Source organism: Notolepis coatsorum (assembly GCF_963971535.1).
Source record: "Notolepis coatsorum genome assembly, chromosome: 1".
Classification (NCBI taxonomy): Eukaryota; Metazoa; Chordata; class Actinopteri; order Aulopiformes; family Paralepididae; genus Notolepis; species Notolepis coatsorum.
In genome coordinates this window covers 261433298-261448623 of record NC_140165.1, presented here as the reverse complement: position 1 = coordinate 261448623, position 15326 = coordinate 261433298, and positions in this window count along the sequence as shown.

Below are 15326 nucleotides of genomic sequence, written 5' to 3'. Positions count from 1 at the left end.
GAGGAGTCTTGTTGACTTACTCAGGCAGCTGTTTTCCTAATCAAAACTTAATCTTATGACCTTTTCTATGGGACAATGAGGTTTAGGATCTATGTCTATTAAAAACTACTACACAGATCTTTTTATTAGATTTTTTAGGGAATTTCTGCTATATTATGGACAGGACAGTCAGAGAGAGGAAATTGGGTGAAGAGATGGGGGAGGACATGCAACACATGTCCTGGGCTGGATTCGAACCCATGACCTTGAGATCACGCAGTATGTGTCTTAACCCTTTCACTACCACACTACAGAAGGTTAACCTTTCACTACCACACTACAAAAGGTTAGCACTTTCACTACCACACTAACATAGTGTGGAGAGAGAGGTCTGGCTACACAGCGCTAACATAGTGTGGAGAGAGGTCTGGCTACGCACAGCGCTAACATAGTGTGGAGAGAGAGGTCTGGCTACACAGTGCTAACATAGTGTGGAGAGAGGTCTGGCTACACAGAGCTAACATAGTGTGGAGAGAGAGGTCTGGCTACACACAGCGCTAACATAGTGTGGAGAGAGAGGTCTGGCTACACAGCGCTAACATAGTGTGGAGAGAGAGGTCTGGCTACACAGTGCTAACATAGCATGGAGAGAGAGGTCTGGCTACACAGCGCTAACATAGTGTGGAGAGAGGTCTGGCTACAAAGCGCTAACATAGCATGGAGAGAGGTCTGGCTACACAGTGCTAACATAGTGTGGAGAGAGGTCTGGCTACACAGCGCTAACATAGTGTGGAGAGAGGTCTGGCTACACAGCGCTAACATAGTGTGGAGAGAGAGGTCTGGCTACACAGCGCTAACATAGTGTGGAGAGAGGTCTGGCTACACAGCGCGAACATAGCATGGAGAGAGGTCTGGCTACACAGCGCTAACATAGTGTGGAGAGAGAGGTCTGGCTACACAGCGCTAACATAGTGTGGAGAGAGAGGTCTGGCTACACAGCGCTAACATAGTGTGGAGAGAGAGGTCTGGCTACACAGCACTAACATAGTGTGGAGAGAGAGGTCTGGCTACACAGCACTAACATAGTGTGGAGAGAGGTCTGGCTACACAGCGCTAACATAGTGTGGAGAGAGAGGTCTGGCTACACAGCACTAACATAGTGTGGAGAGAGAGGTCTGGCTACACAGCGCTAACATAGTGTGGAGAGAGAGGTCTGGCTACACAGCGCTAACATAGTATGGAGAGAGAGGTCTGGCTACACAGCGCTAACATAGTGTGGAGAGAGAGGTCTGGCTACACAGCGCTAACATAGTGTGGAGAGAGAGGTCTGGCTACACAGCGCTAACATAGCATGGAGAGAGAGGTCTGGCTACACAGCGCTAACATAGTGTGGAGAGAGAGGTCTGGCTACACAGTGCTAACATAGCATGGAGAGAGGGGTCTGGCTACACAGCACTAACATAGTGTGGAGAGAGAGGTCTGGCTACACAGCGCTAACATAGTGTGGAGAGAGAGGTCTGGCTACACAGCGCTAACATAGTGTGGAGAGAGAGGTCTGGCTACACAGCGCTAACATAGTGTGGAGAGAGAGGTCTGGCTACACAGCGCTAACATAGTGTGGAGAGAGGTCTGGCTACACAGCGCTAACATAGTGTGGAGAGCAGTGGCGTCGTTAGCCCTGGGCTTCCGGGGCTTTAGCCCCGGATGTTTTTCTCCTAGCCCCGGACATAAAAAAAAAAATAAAAAAATTGTTTACATTTTTTCTTTTTTCTTTTTTTTTTACTTTTTTTTTACTTTTTTTTTTTTATGTCAGCATCCCCATTGTCTGTGCCGAATGTTTGTTAGTGTTTGGTATTTGTTGTTGGTTTTTAGTACTTTTAAACATCCATTTTTAGTAAGTAGTTTTCATTTGATCCTATAATTTTTCCATTCATCGATTTGTGGACTTTTTTTTTAGTGTCCTGAAAGGCACCTTATAAATCAAATGCATTATTATTATTATCATCCAGGAGGGAAAAGACACTTAGTAGGATAGTAGGGACTGAATCTCTGCCTGTCCTGACCAGGAAACACTTTGCAACTGTGATCTCCTCTGGCAATAGTTGGATATTGTAATGTGTGGCGAGGGGTTGCAGCAATTCCACTGAGAGAAACTGGTCTGAGGCTGGATAACATGCCTGTATGCCTCTCATAAGTTGTTCTCCAACTCATGAGAACCTGCTCTCAAGCTCTTGCAGCATTCTGTCGACGACTGGATAGAACAGTTTCTGTCTCAGCCAGGGAACAAACTTAACTTTTTGACTTACCAGCCATTTGGCTGGTAGATTTTAAAAACTACCAGCCGGGCAGATTTTTTACTAGCCAAAAATTATAAATAGCTTTTTAGTATATCGCCATGTGTTATTATTACTATATAATACTCTCATATGCTATTTTCAATTAATATCATAAAGAACAAGGAATATTAGCATAATTTTGAGTGGACTGAAGGAATGAGTCAGTCAACTGGTCGTTATTCCTCTGTCTTTCCTCTCTGTCAGCACGCACACACCACACACACAGATGGCTCCTCCCCCGCTATACCCCACCCTCTTCTAGTCAGCCTGCTGTTCTCTGTCTCTCTCTCTCTCTGTGTTTATGCGGAGCAGCGTTAGCTCTGCGCGGCTAACGCGGAGCTAGCGCTAGTTTGCCCCGAATTAAAGGGGAACTATTTTACTATTTCTTTCACTATTTGGGCACTTTTACACAATTCCTGTGAGTTTATGGAACACCTCTGTAATTTTTTTCTTTTATTATTCATTGTTTTGTATTTCTAATCAAGTCCTCAAAAACAGCATTTTTCTACCTGAAGATCTTAAGCTGTTTTGAGGCTGGGCTCCTAAACCACTGTGTGGCCTTCGAAGCATCTGGGACATTAACATGCAGCGGTGTCTCTCTGACATCACAAATCATCACATTTTCAGATGACTCAGTTCAGTGAGGGTGAATATTGTGAGAGGAGAATTGGAAGAATGCGCCAATATGAGAATTAGAGACATAGATCATATTAATATAAGTCCACATAGCTAGGAAACAATGCTAAACACTGAAAAAGGCCATTTATAAGATAGTTTCCCTTTAAATGAATAACTATGTTGCAAATCATAGTAGTTTTCACTGCACATAGAAGCAGTCAAACAGCGGGAGCATTTCGGGATCATATGACCAAAACCCAGGCAACTTCGAGCCCTTAAGGAATCAAATAGTCTGCTCTATGGCTGCATGCTGTGTATCGCTGCTCTGCTCGGCTTTAATGGAGCAGAAGCACGGACTGGGGCGGATATGACTCGCGGAGTTGCTACAGGGTTTTTCAAAATAAGACTATCATATGAACGGAAAGTTTCTAGCTGCCGGAGCCCAGATATTATGACTGGAGCTGCGCTTGGGGCGGCAATGAGACCCGCACAGGATTTTCAAAATAAGAGTATCGATATGAACTACACGCCAGCTGGCGGGCAGACTATTATTTTCAGACGCCAGACGGTAAATCTACACGCATTTGGCGATGGGCGTCTAGTTATTTTGTTCCCTGGTCTCAGCTGATCTCCTGAGCTGAGGTCTGAGCTTGTGCCACAAGATGACTCAACTACATACTCATCCATCCTTTTCTGCTTTGTCCTTTGGCTGGTAGTATGTTCCTCAATCCAAAGGCCATTACATATGTATATAATGAAACACACAATACAGTTTTTTTTTCGATTGCTTAAGCATGATTTTGAAAACGGGGCCCGGTGTTTCAAAACACACAATTAGCACAACCACACACAATTATCAGAACACCTCAGATCCTTTGCTAAATTAAACACTTGTCAAAACCATACACTAATTTATAAAAACTACATTTTGTTACCATATGAAACACACGTTTCATATGACTTAATTCTGTTTGAACCAGTTACACACACTGCTGTGCTTAACCTAAAACACATTTAGCAATTCTACTTCTCAGTGATTAGAGTACTGTAAGTGAAGTACGCAGAGAATGTGCAAATATACAATAAATTCACCAAACACTACACAAGACCAATGCTGTAGAGACTGATGAAAATATGCAAAAAGTGTGAGGCTGACATTGTGCTTATAGGGGTGCAAATCTGGGCCTATGTTTTGCTCCTTGAGTGTAAGGTTTTGATAATTGTGTAATACTTTTGATTTGCGTGTTTATGCAATTGAAGAAAACTGTAAAGACTAGAGATTAACTGTTTATTTCTTTTGTACATAGGCTGTGCATATGTTTGTTTGTTTGTTTATTTGCTTATGTGTATGATTCTTAACTGTCTTTTTATTTTGTTATTGTTGTATATGTGTGTATGTATGTACAGTATATGTATATATATATATATATATATATATATATATATATATATATATATATATATATATATATATATATATATATATATATATATATATATATATGTGTGTGTATATATGTATATGTGTACTCCTGTTGGGGCCTCTTGGACCAGATCAATGTTTTATCTGGCTAAATAAAGGTAAATAAATAAGAAACTGATGATTTGGTCCTGTTAACTTTGAATTTTCTATGGGGACTGCCCAGATCCCTCTCATGGACATGGACCTCACTTTGAGAACCTCTAATGATTCTAGTTCTTCAGTATTCATCTCTAATTACTCAAAAATTGCGTATTTCTGTGTTTAAAAAAAAATAAAAATAAAAAAGGGGGGGGGGGGGACCCCCCTCCACCCCCCGGGCTGAAGCCCCCAATGTTTTCTAACCCTAAAAACGCCCCTGGTGGAGAGAGGTCTGGCTACACAGCGCTAACATAGTGTGGAGAGAGGTCTGGCTACGCACGGAGGCCGGAGCCCATTGACACAGGGCTGTACGCTAAGCTTTTTCACTAGGGGCACAGTTGCCCCTAAGTGAGAAATTTAGGGGCACAGAATATTTTTAGGGGCACATTTTTAAATAACAATTTTACCATTATAGTGCAAAAAAATATGTTCCTCCTGCCTCATTACTGTGGTCCTTTTATTTAACATTTAAGTGCTTTTGTTTTCAGGTTTGTATCTTTTATAATGAACCAACTGAGAAAGTGTGTAAATCACTAATAGAACAAAAACAACAAACTGTGTGTGTGTGTGTGTGTGTGTGTGTGTGTGTGTGTGTGTGTGTGTGTGTGTGTGTGTGTGTGTGTGTGTGTGTGTGTGTGTGTGTGTGTGTGTGTGCGTGCTTGTAGTGCTCCTTGAATGAGATCATCACAACACACACACACACCATTGCATTAATCAAGAGGACAAGAAACTCTGCATACCTTTGTTTCACAATGAAAAGTGCTTTATAAATTAAATGAATTATTATTATTGTAAATAACCCCGTGAAAGGTTATTATTTTTTAACCCGCTTCATATTTGTGATGTTACTGGTTTCAGGGTGTGCCTAAAGTGATCAATGTGTTGGGCCATTTATAGAGATCTATGCCAATTAATGTTTATGTATATCCGGGACTTTTTTTTATAAGAATTGAGAGGCCTACTACGGTATTAGTATATGTGACCTTTATTTTGAAAACCGTGTTGCGACGCAACCTTGATTATGTTTGCGCTTTTGACAGTGAAATGTTCAGTTCAACTTAGCTCGAAGGAAAGACTCTAATCAAAAAGGTTTAATTTACCCGTATGAGGCTCTTACGGTAGGACTTTGATTGTTTATAGAAGATTGTTTATCTGAGAGAGCGCACCAAAGCATACAATGACGGCCTAGTGGCAGGCAACATGAATGACCACAAGGTGGCGCGACACAACGTAAGGAGGACAGTGTCAGAGGCCAAACGGCGCTACAGGGATAAAATTGAACTCCAGTTTGAACAAGCTGACTCTAGAGCTATGTGGCAGGGGCTCAAAACGATGACAGACTACAAAGGCGCCTCCCTCAAACTGAACAGTGACATCTCCTTAGCAAACGACCTCAATACCTTCTATGCGAGGTTTGATGCTGGTAATAACAACACCAGCTCACAAGCCTCGGCAATGGGGGGGGGGGGGTCGGCTGCTGATGGAGGCGCAGTGTTCAGGGTAACAGAGCATGAGGTGAGGCGGACCTTTAAAAAAGTGAATATCAGGAAGGCAGCAGGTCCGGACGGCATCCCCGGCCGCGTCCTAAAAGTCTGTGCCGACCAACTGGCCCCAGTATTCACTGACATATTTAACCTGTCCTTAGAACAGGCTGTCATCCCCACCTGCCTGAAGAAGTCCACTATTATCCCTGTACCCAAAAAATCCAAGCCTGCTTGCCTCAACGACTACCGCCCTGTAGCTCTCACCTCCATAGCCATGAAGTGCTTTGAGAAGCTAGTAAAGGGCTACATCTGCTCCTCCCTCCCCATCAACATGGACCCCCTGCAATTTGCATACCGCCCCAACAGGTCCACGGAGGACGCCATATCCCATGTGCTGCACACAGCAGCATCACACCTGGACAAGAGGCAGGGGAACTATGTGAGAATGCTATTCATCGACTACAGCTCGGCATTCAATACCATAGTCCCCTCCATACTCATAGCCAAGCTCAGGGACCTGGGCTTGGGCTATGACCTCTGCCAGTGGGTCTTGGACTTCCTGACTGGCAGACCCCAGGTGGTGAGAGCAGGCAACTGCACCTCCTCATCCATCACCCTCAACATAGGGGCCCCCCAGGGCTGTGTTCTGAGTCCCCTCCTCTACTCCCTGTACACACACGACTGTGTGGCTCAGCGGAGTAGCAATACAATCGTCAAATTTGCTGACGACACAGTGGTGGTGGGCCTGATCTCTGCCAACGACGAGAGGGCCTACCTGGAAGAGGTCAAGGTCCTGGCGGGATGGTGCCAGGAAAACAGCCTCTCCCTGAACGTCAGCAAAACAAAGGAGATGATTGTGGACTTCAGGAGGTCGGGGGTCAAGGACTACAGCCCCCTCAGCATCGACGGGGCACCGGTTGAGAGAGTCAACAGCTTCAAGTACCTCGGAGCCTACATATCCGAGGACTTGACATGGACCACACACATTAACAGTGTGGTGAAGAAGGCACGACAACGCCTCTACTTCCTCAGGCGCCTAAGGAAGTTCCAAGTCAGCCAGAAGATCCTTAAGAACTTCTACTCATGTACAATAGAGAGCATCTTGACCGGCAACATCACCTCCTGGTTTGGGAATAGCACTGCAAAAGACCGAAGCAGACTACAAAGAGTGACACGTTCAGCCGAACGCACAATTGGAGGGGGGCTCCCCACCCTCCAGAACATTTACTACAAGCGTTGCAAGGGCAAGGCTAAGAGAATCATTAAAGACTCCAGTCACCCGAACAACTGCCTCTTTGAACTGCTGCGGTCAGGCAAGCGATACCGGAGTCTCAAGGCGAGCACAGAAAGACTCAGAAGTAGCTTCTATCCCCAGGCCATCAGGCTGCTAAACGAACAATGAATGAACACTACACAACAACAACCACCAAACGCACATAGCACACACATCCACACGCACACACTCACTTTAAACAAACACACTGTAGCACCCACTTCACACACTTTATAGCACACACCCACTTTAAACAAACACACTGTAGCACCCACTCCCCACACTTTATATTTATGGATGAAGGATTGCACTACAACTCGCACACCTTACTGTAAATTGTACCTAAAATTGTACCTCATCCCATTTCTGCTTTGCACTAGATAGTACTGTACATTAGTACACTGCATAGTATTGTGTATTGTATATTATATGGTAACTCAGAACATTGTACATATGTCTATACCGAACACTGTGACCTCATTTTCTTCTTCTAAATTCATGCTATATTATGTTATTATGTTATTTGATACTATCTTGTCTAGCACAGTCTCTGGAGCGTAACAGTAAGAAGCATTTTGTATGAAAGTATTCTGTACTTCTGTATGACAACTATTAAAGAACTTGAATGTAATACTATGCAAAACGAGAAATAAACAGTGATTTTACCAGCAGTAAGTTGCAAGCCACTTTCATACGGGGAACCGTGACAATTATTAGTATTATCTTATTTGCATATTGTATCATTATTAGATAGATAGATAGATAGATAGGGAGGGACATTTAAGTAGACAGTATTTAAGTATTGAAAAACGTCCTAATAGTGGGCTACTCACCTAATGCATGGCTGACATTTGTTAGAAGTGTCCGTGTCCCCGCCAATCATCACTGCCAGATACGACTTAATATAATCGGCTATGGTCTCTTATCATCTCTCCACATCGGACGTGGTTGTCATAAGATGGACTGATATCCGCTCCGTTCTTCTTGCAGAGCAAAATTAGCGGCTTAAACTTATTGAAAGGAAGTTCTTCTTTGGCGATGCAATAGGTTTCAGTTTCGATTCGATTGTTCGCTAGGAATTCTGGGATTTGGTGTTGGATGTATGGACTCTATGCAGACGGGGACATGGTATTTAATCGCACGATAGACTACAACTACCAAGTATAATAGCGTGGCCCAGATTCACTTCACGTGCAAATTCTTTTTACACACGCAGTAAATTCATTCATCGCCGACAGATTTTTTCATAGCACCGCGACATTATGTCGCACTGTACAGCCCTGGTTGTAGGCTAATGTTTTACTATTTTTTTATCCGATTTGTATGGATTAATTTAGGAGTGAAATGCGAATGAAGGGTTGAAATCACTACTCGCAAGGTTGCCCCCAAATATTATTTACCACTCGCACGGGCCAAATTAAGGGGCAATTTGCGATAACCTCGTCGCAGTGTACAGCCCTGTGACAGTGACCCTCCCCCCTCTCTCTCTCTCTCTCTCTCTCTCTCTCTCTCTCTCTCGCTCCAGGCCCCCTCCACTGGAAGGAAGGAAGGAAGGAAGGAAGGAAGGAAGGAAGGAAGGAAGGAAGGAAGGAAGGAAGGAAGGAAGGAAGGAAGGAAGGAAGGAAGGAAGGAAGGAAGGAAGGAAGGAAGGAAGATAGGAAGGAAGGAAGGAAGGAAGGAAGGAAGGAAGGAAGGAAGGAAGGAAGGAAGGAAGGAAGGAAGGAAGGAAGGAAGGAAGGAAGGAAGGAAGGAAGATAGGAAGGAAGGAAGGAAGGAAGGAAGGAAGGAAGGAAGGAAGGAAGGAAGGAAGGAAGGAAGGAAGGAAGGAAGGAAGGAAGGAAGGAAGGAAGGAAGGAAGGAAGGAAGGAAGGAAGGAAGGAAGGAAGGAAGGAAGGAAGGAAGGAAGGAAGGAAGGAAGGAAGGAAGGAAGGAAGGAAGGAAGGAAGGAAGGAAGGAAGGAAGGAAGGAAGGAAGGAAGGAAGGAAGGAAGGAAGGAAGGAAGGAAGGAAGGAAGGAAGGAAGGAAGGAAGGAAGGAAGGAAGGAAGGAAGGAAGGAAGGAAGGAAGGAGGGGGCGGCGGATGCAGGGTGAGATGCCAGTGGAGGAGGAGGAGGAAGAGGAGGAAGAGGTTAGGGGGAGGATCTGCAAGATAACCAACGCTACAGGCAGCTAGCTAGGATTTCATTGCATGGGTTTTCTGTGACATTGAGTTATGTGGTGTCCGCCCTCTCTCTCTGCGTGTGTAAACTGCGGTCGAAAATGTCTCTTCTATATAATCTGTGAATGAATGAATGAATGAATGAATGAATGAATGAATGAATGAATGAATGAATGAATGAATGAATGAATGAATGAATGAATGAATGAATGAATGTATTTAACAGATTGCAGAATGGGTACAATACAGTACGGCTCAATACACACAATTGTTAAGGGGATGCAGACCAGAGAAAGACGTTTGTCTTGTTTACATCAGGGTCCCCCATTTAGTGACATTTATGACATACACAACATACATGACATTTATGGCCTAGGGACATACATAACATACAGGTATTTAGTACTGTTACATTTGTGACATATACGATATGCAAATATACAGTACTGTTACCCATAGATCCTGACAGAGTATATACATATGATGGGGAGGGGACTGTACATTAGGAGGGGGTGGGTGGGTGGGAGAGACATATACATACGGTGGGGAGAGAATATATACATATGGTGGGGAGGAGACTGTACATTAGGAGGGGGTGGGTGGGTGGGAGAGAAATATACATACGGTGGGGAGAGAATATATACATGCGGTGGGGAGGAGACTGTCTATTAGGAGGGGGTGGGGGTGGGGGGGTTTGGACATTTACGGTGGCCAGTTTAGAATTGCAGCCTCTTTAAGAGCGGTTTTGAATGTGGGTAGGGATTCACATTCCTTTACAGCTTTGGGTAGGGCGTTCCACATTGATGTGGCATAATTGCGAAACGTGTTTAGTCCCCTTGTTTGAGCCGAATCTGGGTTTAACATGATTTGTTGAGCTTCCTCTGGTGTTAGGCTTTCTGACCTCGCCAGAAAGATGAGTCGGCATCGAGTAATCTTCTCTGGCCCCCTGCCTGTAAACCGGCATGATGATGAGTTCGTGAGTAGGACAGCTTCTCTACACCGATGGCTGGAAAAATACTGTAAAGAACAGGGCTTAGGGTTCGTGGATAATTGGTCCTCTTTCTGGGGGCGCCCTGGCTTGCTGAGAAAGGACGGCGTGCATCCTAACATGCAAGGCGCCTCTCTCTTATCTCGCAATATAGACAAGATTATAGCTTCGGGCTGACAGCCACCCCACAAGCATGCCAGGGTGCAGGCTCTTAGCGAGCCTGCTAGTCATGCTAAACTGATGGACCCTGCCAATCCTTATACCTTTCTTGCTCGGTCCCTCCTCCACCAGGCTCCCCACTCCTCTCTTTCTATCTCTACCCCTAAACCTGTATACCCAATCAAAACTAGAATATCCTGTTACGCTCCGCTTTACCCAGCTCGTCCTTGTGCGATAAACCATGCCAACTTAATTGCGATTAAACCTACCCGCATGGCTGAAAACCGCGCTGCTAAGTATACAGAGTGTGTGATGGTTGGCCTTATCAACATCCGCTCTCTGCCAACCAAAGCTCTTTTGGTAAATGAACTGATAACAGACCATAGTCTCGACCTATTGGGCCTCACTGAGACATGGCTTAAACCTAATGACTTTCTGCCCTTAAACGAGGCCTCACCCCCTAATTTTAGTAGCTCCCACATCGCACGCACCTCCAAGAAAGGAGGCGGAGTTGCTCTAATTTATGACTCTAAGCACAACTTTACATCCGACGCAAACTGTAAGTTTTCCTCGTTTGAGGTGCTCCTGTTGCATCCCTCTCCACCCAACAGAAAGTGTGGCGGTCTGATTCCTACCTCCACTGCATCCTTTGTAATGGCTGTCCTATACCGCCCCCCAGGCCCTTACACCCTCTTCCTAGATGAATTTTCAACTTTCATCTCTGAGCTTGTTATGCGCTCAGATAACATTTTAATTGTTGGTGATTTTAACATTCATTCCAATAAAACTCTAGATCCCCTAAATAAGGCTTTTACCGACATCATTGACTCTGTCGGTCTCATTCAAATCGTTGACCAACCCACTCACAGTGGTGGGAACACCCTTGACCTAGTCCTAGCCCGCGGTCTCACTGTGTCAAATTTGACCGTCTCCCCCTATGTTCCTGCTCTTTCAGACCACTACCTCATCAAATTTCAAATTGATCTGACGGTTTCTCGCCCAGACAGTGTAGAATCCTACATGAGCCGTCGTATTAACGCCTCAACTGTCCCAATTCTAGTTAACTGCCTACCAGACATCCTCTCTCCCTTCCTCTCTTACTCTGGCCCCCTTGATCTCTTTACAGACAAACTTAATGCCGCCCTTTGTAGCACGCTCGACATTGTTGCTCCCCTTAAACCTAAAATTAAACGTGCTCCGCAAAAACTAACTCCCTGGTTTACGGAGGAAACGCGCTCCTTTAAAAAGGCTTGTCGCAAACTTGAACATAAATGGCGTTCGACCAAACTCGAAGTATTCCGCCTCGCCTGGAATGATAGTTTACGTAACTACAAAAAGGCACTCTCACTTGCCAAAACCTCTTATTTTTCCAGGCTCATAAATGAAAACAAAAACAACTCAAAGTTTCTGTTTGACACAGTTGCAAAACTTACGCAGAAACAACCAAGTGCCCTAAACCATGCGTTCTCGGCTAACGAATTCATGACATTTTTTACCAAGAAAATTGACCTCATTAGAGATGAAATTGTTGCTTTACTCAACAATCAGAGTCCCTCCCAACCTTTGACGGGCATTCCCCCTGACTTTGATTCCAGTCATACGCTATGCTGCCTTGAAAACGTCTCACTTAGTGCCCTCTCTAAACTGGTTGGCGCGGCTAAACCTTCAACCTGTCTGTTTGACCCTCTCCCAGCAACTCTCATCAAAAAACTCTTCCCAACTCTAGGCCCTGCCCTACTCAATATCCAATATCCTACTTTAAATCAGCTGTCATTAAACCACTACTTAAAAAACCGAACCTCGACCCTGTAATCTTGAAAAATTACAGACCTATCTCCAATCTCCAATCTTCCATTCCTATCCAAAGTGTTAGAACGGATCGTCGCAACGCAACTTACTGACCATTTATCAAACAATAATCTTAATGAATCATTTCAATCTGGCTTTAGAGCCTTACACTCCACCGAAACGGCGGTTACCAAAGTCACAAATGATCTACTGCTCTCTCTTGACTCAAACCTCACTTCTGTGCTCTTATTGCTTGATCTCAGTGCAGCCTTTGACACTATCGATCACTCGATTCTTCTAGGTCGGCTTGAGAATCATGTTGGCATTCGGGGTCTCGCACTAGCTTGGTTTAAATCCTATTTAACTGATAGAACACACTGCGTGGTCTATAATGATTTAACATCTGAGACCCTCCCAGTGCAATGTGGTGTCCCACAAGGCTCTGTCCTGGGCCCTTTGCTATTTTCGATTTACATGCTACCCCTCGGCGATATCATACGCAAATTTGGCATAAACTTTCATTTTTACGCTGATGACACCCAATTATATATACCTATTAAGCCAAATGATTCCTCCCAACTACAAAACCTTGAGGCCTGCTTGCTTGCCGTCAAAAAATGGATGTCGCAAAATGTTCTACTCCTTAATGCAGATAAAACTGAGATGTTAATTGTTGGCCCCCCAAACCACAGAGGCCTGTTTCAGGACATCTCCCTCAACTTTGATACCTGTCATGTATCCCAGAGCTCCACCATAAAAAACCTCTGAGTCATTTTTGATTCCTCCCTCTCATTTAATGCACATATAAAAAATGTCACCAAAATTGCATTCTTCCATCTTCGTAATATCGCAAAAATACGCCCCATTTTAACTCTGGCTGATGCTGAAACCCTGATTCATGCTTTTGTCTCATCACGTCTGGACTACTGTAATGCACTTTTTTCAGGCCTACCTAATTCAAGCATCAAAAATCTTCAACTCGTGCAAAATGCGGCTGCACGGATACTAACTAGAACTAGAAAATTTGATCACATCACAGCAGTTTTGTCCGCCCTACACTGGCTTCCTATCCAAGCCCGTTCTGATTTTAAAGTGCTACTCCTCACCTACAAAATTTTAAATGGGCTTGCACCGCTCTATCTATCCGATCTCATCTCCCGATACTCGCCCGCTCGTGCTCTGCGCTCACAAAATGCGGGGCTTCTATCGACCCCTAGGGTTAAAAAGAAATCCGCCGGCCACAGAGCCTTTGTCTACCGTGCTCCCTACCTGTGGAACAAATTACCTGCCGTCATCAGGGGCGCCTGCTCTGTCGAAGCTTTTAAATCCCTGCTTAAGACTCATCTTTTCTCTCTCTCCTTCAACCTACCGTGATCTCACCTGGTCGGGGACTGACCTTTAGATTAATCTGTGTAGTTTAGTTATGGTACAGGGTACTACATGGTACCACTGGGTAGTTTACTACAGGGTAGTTTAGTTAGGGTACAGGGTACTACATGGTACCACAGAGTACTACATGGTACTACATGGCACTACAGGGTACTACATGGCTCTACATGGCTCTACATGGCACTACATGGCACATGGCACTACAGGGTACTACATGGTACCACAGGGCACTACAGGGTACTACATGGCACTACAGGGTACTACAGGGTACTACAGGGTACTACATGGCACTACAGGGTACTATAGGGTACTACATGGCACTACAGGGTACTACATGGCACTACAGGGTACTACATGTCTGCTCCTTTGCAGCACCACAAACATGGGAACTCTCTAACTCTTCCCCCCCCCCTCTTCCCCCCCCCCCCCCCTCCCTCCCCCCCTCCCTCCCCCTTCTCTCTGAGTGCCCGTCTCCTGGCGCTGACTAAGGTGATGGATGCCTCGGGGGCTTGGCCAAGATTGTAGTGACTGCTCTACATGCACCTCTGAGGCCTTGGATCAGTTATTCACCGTCGTCTGTCCGTGGTCCTGTCAACTGATTAACAGTATTAACAGACTGTTAACAGATTAACAGTCAACGCGGTTTCATTGCTGGGTTAAGTACTTCTATTCTATTCACATAATACGCTTACTTCATATATCTACTCCATTCACATATATGCCTACCACTTGTATCTATTGCTATGTCCGCCCACTACAATCTCATGAGCTGTCTAACGCCTGTCCCGTCTCCCTGTCCCCCTATGACTTGCTGTTCTGGAGTATTGACCGGAGTGTTGGACGTCCCGTGATGAAGGCCGGGAGGTTGCGACCCCCTCTGCGTGCCCCCCTGTCTCCGGAGGTCTCGTAGTGGTGACCGGAGTGCCGGATGTCCCGCGATGATGTCGGGGAGTTCGCGACCCTCTCTGCGCCGCCCCCTATCTCCCTGTCTCCGGCTGTCCCTGAGCAATGACCGGAGTGTTGAATGTCCCGTGACTAAGACGGGGAGGACGTGACCCTCTTTGCGCCTCCCCTGTGCCTCAAATAGATCCGCTTTCAGCTCTATCTTTAATCTTTCAAAATGTTCAGTTGCTATCGCTATTAGCTCTATCTTTAATCTTTCAAAATGTTCAGTTGCTATTGCATGCACTCATCTGTGTTTCACTACACACATGAGTGCATGCTTACCAACTGTCCGTCTGCAACACTACTATCACCAACATCTAAGAAGGGAGATCCCCCCTTGAATGGCCCTTCTTTTTTTTTTTTTTTTTTTTTTTCCTCCATTTTTCCTCCGATTTTTCTCCCATCCCAATGTTAGTCGTATGCCAATTCCCAGTCCCTTCCTGGTCGCTGCGCACTTACCCCCCACAGTCAGATCATCTGGGAGAGTGGAGGCTACCACGTGCTTCCTCCGACACACGTCCAGCCAATCACCGCTTCTTTTCACCTGGCAGCGCGGATTCTCATCGAGAGGGCGTAGCGTGTGGGAGGA